Raw genomic sequence first — 6,210 nt, 5'->3', positions numbered from 1 at the left:
GACAAGTAAGAAAAACTTCATTACGACAACACGAGCAAACGACCAAAGAGTCATTGTTCACAAGCCAATATTAAAACGGCAAAGATTAAACTGTTCGTAAGCCAAAACGGCTAAAAACAACTGTCTACAAGCCAAAACAAAACGGCTAAACAAGAACGATGGAACAAAGAGTTCATTTCTTCGGAACATCAACAACCTGGCCATCCTTAATAATCTTAAAAACGCCAATTGCCGACGTGTCGAACTCGGGGGCAACAATTTTGATTTGGGCCTTCAGGGCTTCCTCGGTGCCCAAAATCGCGCCTTTACCCTGTTTAACGACGTCTTTGTACTTGGCCTTCCATGTTGCCAGTTCGGCCTCCACGGCCCGCTTCCCCTCCTCGACTTCGGCCGTACGCTTCTGCGCCTCGCCGACCTGTTTCTCCAGAGCCATCTCACGCTCGACCAGACGTTCAATCGTTGCGTCCGACTCTTTCTGTTTCTTCTCGGCAGCTGTTAACTTTTGTTCGGCGGAGGCAGCTTTCTGCTCAGCGGCGGTAGCCTTCTTCTCGGCGGCGTCCAACTTCTCCGAAGATTGAGTCAACTGCTGCCGGAGAGTTTCCACTTCACTTTTCAATTCATTGTTGGCCTTCCCAGCGGAGGCCAACTTCCGACGAAGAGACTCCATCCCGGACAACTCGAACTCGGCCTTCCGAGCAATAACCGCACCGCGCAGAAGAGTGCGGTACATCCACCTCGCCTGCCCGGCAAGGGATGACTCATGAAAATGTTCCTCCGTACCAGGGATCAGCTGGGTGTCTATAAATTTTGAGGCGTCGAAATTCCTTTCCATAACGGTAAGGACACCCTCGGGACTAGACGACGCCGTGGATGTCTTTTTTCTCTTTCTCTTCAGGTTAGAGACCTCCACCACCTCCTCCTCATCATCCGATTTAGGCACCGAACCCCCAATCCCGGCAACCTCACGGATAGGGGAAACACGGACCGCCTTGCCACCTTCAACCGAGGCGCCCTGAGCCGAGGTCTCGATCTCGTCGGTTGCGGCCCTCTGTTCGGGAACATCCTGGCCCTCCGGGGGAGCATTAGGCCCCTCGGAGACAGGCTGCTCGTCACCTTCCTCGTCGTCGCCGCCGGCAAGAAAGGTTTGAAACAGATCGGTAAGGCCCGTCACCGACGCAGACATATCCACTGCAAGAAACCAAAGAAGGTCGGTTAGTCGTCACACAATATCAATAAAGGGAAAAAGATAAAGCGTAAAGTAAAGAGCTTCTCACAAATATAATTACGACCGGAGTCCCGATCACCCATGAGGAGGTGGGGATTTACTGGGTTCTTCCCAAAAACCGCGTTTAGCACCTCGGCAATCTGCTGATCTTCTGCCGACATGTTTTTGTAAACTACCTTAATAAAACTATTGGCTCCTGCCCCGAAGCTCCAATAAGTCGGGATGAGCCGTACCCCCTCCAGAGACAACCAAAAGGGGTGGCGACCTTTGGCCGGACGGACTTTAAAATACTTGTCCTTAAACCCATGGTAAGAATCTTCGAACAAGCCGAAGATCTTCCGACCCTGAGCAGCCCGGAAGGACATGAACCCTTTCCTATGTTTCCCCTGCTTGGAAGGGTTTGTGAGGGTGAAGAAGAAGAGGAAGACATCTACGGACACCGGCAGGTCGAGATATTCACAAACCATCTCGAAACAGCGGATCGAAGCCCAACTGTTCGGATGCAACTGCGACGGTGACACGGAAATTCGGTTTAAGAGCGCCATTTGAAAGGCGGAGAACGGAATGCGAACTCCGACTTGAGTGAACATGGCCTTGTAGAACCAAATCCAGTCGGCAACCCGGCTGGGTTGGAAGTTGATTTCATACAACCGCTCGTGAGCAGCCGGGACGAAGGCGTCATAATTGGCCTCCTCGTCAGTCCCGCCACACAAATACCCGGCTTGTCGGAACTCGGTGAGCTCCTCCTCGCTCATTTGGTTGGGTGAATCCCTCACATCTGAGACGACCCAAGCATACTGGTCGTAAGCCGCAGGGTTAACGGATGCTCGGGAGACCGTGCGGGCCATACCTACATGGGGGTACCATCCAGTTAGTCTAAGAGATCGGTCGCTCAGGCCGAAAACAAACACCACCCCCCACGATTTCCCGACTAAAGGCAAACAAGACTAAGTCTAAAGGAACGAGAAAAAGCCTACCCTAGAATGGTACTTTCCCCCCTAACACGTCTACTCGCAACTAAGGCTACGCAGTAATATCAAAAGAACCAAGCAACAAACATACCAAAAATAATACCTAAAAGGAGGGATGATTCGAAAATTACAAAAGAACCAAGCAACAAACATACCAAAAATAATACCTAAAAGGAGGAATGATTCGAAAATTACCTAAGTTGATGATTGCGAGTCTGGAAAAGTGCAAGGAACACGAACGGAGGCACCACAGCAACGCCTTGGAATCTTGTAGCAAGGAGGAAGAAAGGAAGAATAGGGAGTGTGAGAAAAGTGTAGAAATGTCAAAACCGATCGTTTAAAAACTACCTCCAGAGCGCCAAACACCTGGGGGCAGAATGGGCTTTTCAAAAGGGGTTTTTCACCCCATTATGAGCATTTAATGCTCGGTGCGGGAAACGAAGCGATGAAAACGGTTGCTTTGAGCAACCAAGAGACGCGCGTGGAGACACAACCTCCCAGCGATCAGCCGACCAAACGAAACGCGAAGACGACACGCCATTGGTAGCTCCTACGACTACCATTGGCGCGTGGGGGCTCTGTTACGGCCTGGCCCAATAACCGCACGGGTCGGTCCGACCCGATCTCCACCCGACCCGGTCACGTGCCCTCCAACCGACCCGGGCACGCGTCCTGTACGGCTCGCACGTGGCTGCAGGACAACGTCCTCGGAAATGTGTGACCCAAGTCAAGGCGTCCCCACCTATCCACCCTTTCACTTGTACTCCCGACCTGTCTGGAACACGATTACCGAACAGATTCAATATAATGTTGAAAGAATATGATGAATAATTACCTGCCTGAACAACCATCAGGATGGTATGGGTTTCCCTCAAAACCAAACTTGCATCGACATTGGTAACCATTTTCAGCGCCATTAGATCTCACACACTCGCTATTTCTTTTGCAAGCATTGGTACCTCTGTTTTTAGAAGCCTCGCATGTTTCATTTCCAACACTCCAATCATAGATCACAGCGACATCATGAAAACGCAGCTTCTTCAAATCCTCCTTATAAAACGTATAGTTTCCATTTTTGACAATGAAAGAGTAGCTGCAATTGTTGAAACTCAAAGATTCTTTGAAATTATCAAAGCTCGCTGCTTGGATAGAGATATTCACCATGTTAGGAGGAATATCCATCTGACAACACCCGAATCCGGAACAACTTTCATCAACGATATCAAACATATTGCCATAGCATCTTGATAAACACCCAGTTGAATATGTTCTCCCACCATCGTCATAGGAGCTATTAAGGTAGCCGAAAGTGTCGCAACCGACACTAACGAACTTGTTGTCGTTTCTAGAAACCGTGAAAGAAGGAAAAGTGACGAGGTACGTTGTTTCGTCACTGCTTGTGTCTCTGCAAGATTTGGAAACTGGTGCCATCATTTCAACTTGGCCTTTGGTGATGTTTATGGATGTGACTTGGAAATCTCCGGATTTCAAAATGGAATCTTGTTCTTCGCAAGTGAGTTCGAATGGTTCGTCCATGGAACAATTCTCGCCGGTTGTGTTTGATTTTCCAATTCCAAATGGATATGGAATTTGAACACCTCCACACTCTCTTTGGCACCCATCAAGAGCTTGATTATGGTCACGATTTGCAGCTACAACTCCAAGAGGGACTAGTGCAACAATTAGCATCATGACCTTTAGTTCCATTGTCACAATATTAGTGTGTATATCAAATATCAAATATCAATATATATGTCATTTATTTGCAATATCAAGTATACTTCGAAAATTAGTCTCGGTAAATTTATCTTATATAGGTGCCCAAAGGAATATGAACATATGATCAAGTTAGGCGCGGCAAGTGCCAGCAAAGTCGTACTTGTGCGTTAAAATCTCAAAATATTTTTATATAACCATTTAGTATAAAATATATATTAAAATATAAAATAAAAATTTAAAATAAATTAAATAATTCATATATTTATATATTAATATATACTAATTAATTTTAGTATTGGGAAGCTAGCAGCGTTCTCCCATCTCATCAGGGAGCCGAGAAGGCGCTATCGCGATCAGGATGAGGAAGGCAAGACACGCTCGATCAAACGGCGACAGGAGCCCGAAGACAGAGACCACGGCCTAACGGTGATAAACGTGGTAACGGCAAAAAATGGAAACAAGAACCTTTATTGTGACTACCATAAGGGATATGGCCATCAAACACAGGACTGTTTCGACCTAAAGGATGCATTGGAACAGGCGATAAGGGAAGGGAAGCTAGCAGCGTTCTCCCATCTCATCAGGGAGCCGAGAAGGCGCTATCGCGATCAGGATGAGGAAGGCAAGACACGCTCGATCAAACGGCGACAGGAGCCCGAAGACAGAGACCACGGCCTAACGGTGATAAACGTGGTAACGGCAAAAAACGCTGCACCAAAGTCCCGATCGGCACACAAGAAAGACGCCAGGGTTCTGGCGATCTCATCCACACCGGTGCAGAATACCAAAAAACCTCCGTCCATCTCTTTCGGCCCAGAAGATCAATGGTTCAGCGACGCCCCGGAAAACCCTCCCATGGTCATAACGGCCAGAGTGGGAACCGGCCTCGTCAAGCGGATCCTTGTCGACACCGGGGCTGATTCAAACATCATGTTCCGCAACGTGTTCGACGCACTGGGGCTGAAGGATGCCGACCTGACGACCCACCAGCACAGGGTTATCGGGTTAGGCGACCACTTCATCAAACCAGACGGGGTCATTTCCCTGCCGATCTCGGTAGGCCAGAAGCAAGGCCGAAGATCGGCGATGGCCGAATTCGTGATCCTCCGAGACTCCACAGCCTACAACATCATCTTGGGAAGAAAAACAATCAATGATTTTGAAGCCATAATTAACACCAAGCTGCTAGTTATGAAGTTTGTCGCCGATGATGGATCCATAGGGACCATAAGAGGAGACCTCGAGACGGCGGTCGCTTGTGACAACGCCAGCCTTTCCCTCAGAAAGAAGTCCAAGGAAGCATCTGGCGTATTCCTGGCCGACCTTGATGCCAGAGTAGAGGACAAGCCGAGGCCGGAGCCAGAAGGGGACCTGGAGAAATTTAGCATCGGCGACGAAGGGGAAAAGTTCACATTCGTTAACAAGAACCTCCCGCATGAGTTGAAGGAGCCTTTGATTGAAATGATAAGGGCCAACAAGGACCTCTTCGCATGGACGCCAGCCGACATGCCGGGCATTGATCCACAAATCATTTCACATCACTTAGCCGTCAAGCCAGACGCACGCCCAGTGGCTCAGCGAAGGAGAAAGATGTCGGCGGAAAGAGCGNNAAAGCATGCCCCAAAGATTGCTTCCCACTCCCCAACATAGATGCACTCGTCGACGCTGCGGCGGGGTACCGGTATCTGAGTTTCATGGATGCCTACTCTGGTTACAATCAGATACCGATGCACCGACCAGACGAGGACAAAACGGCGTTCATAACGCCAGGAGGAACGTTCTGCTATAAGGTAATGCCATTTGGCTTAAAAAATGCAGGGGCAACGTATCAAAGGCTGATGAACAGGATATTCCACAACCTCATAGGAAAAACGGTCGAAGTTTACGTGGACGACATCCTGGCAAAGACAATACGACCTGATGACCTCCTAAACGACCTGGCAAGCGTATTTGCGTCCCTCCGTCAACATGGCATGAGGCTGAACCCCCTCAAGTGCGCCTTCGCCATGGAAGCCGGCAAGTTCCTGGGATTCATGATAACTCAAAGAGGGGTAGAGGCTAACCCGGAGAAGTGCCAGGCAATACTTCAGATGAAGAGCCCGGGATGTATCAAGGACGTCCAGAGGTTGGCAGGAAGGTTGACATCACTCTCTCGGTTTCTCGGAGCCTCAGCGGCAAAGGCCCTGCCGTTTTTTAACCTCATGAAGAAAGGGATGGCGTTCGAATGGACACCAGCGTGCGAAGAAGCCTTTCGACACTTCAAGGAAATCTTGGCGGCACCCCCCGTTCTCGGGA

General features: G+C 49.1%; 1 pseudogene; it reads right to left on the bottom strand.

Moving 5' to 3' along the window:
* Positions 1-3,936, bottom strand: part of LOC107495260 (putative wall-associated receptor kinase-like 16) — a 12,422-nt pseudogene extending 8,486 nt beyond the window's left edge.
* Between the last annotated feature and the right edge of the window lie 2,274 nt (positions 3,937-6,210).

The sequence above is a fragment of the Arachis duranensis genome, chromosome 6 (genome assembly GCF_000817695.3).
Source record: "Arachis duranensis cultivar V14167 chromosome 6, aradu.V14167.gnm2.J7QH, whole genome shotgun sequence".
Lineage (NCBI taxonomy): Eukaryota > Viridiplantae > Streptophyta > Magnoliopsida > Fabales > Fabaceae > Arachis > Arachis duranensis.
Note: the sequence above shows the minus strand (reverse complement) of the source record. Positions and strands in the feature narration are given on the sequence as shown.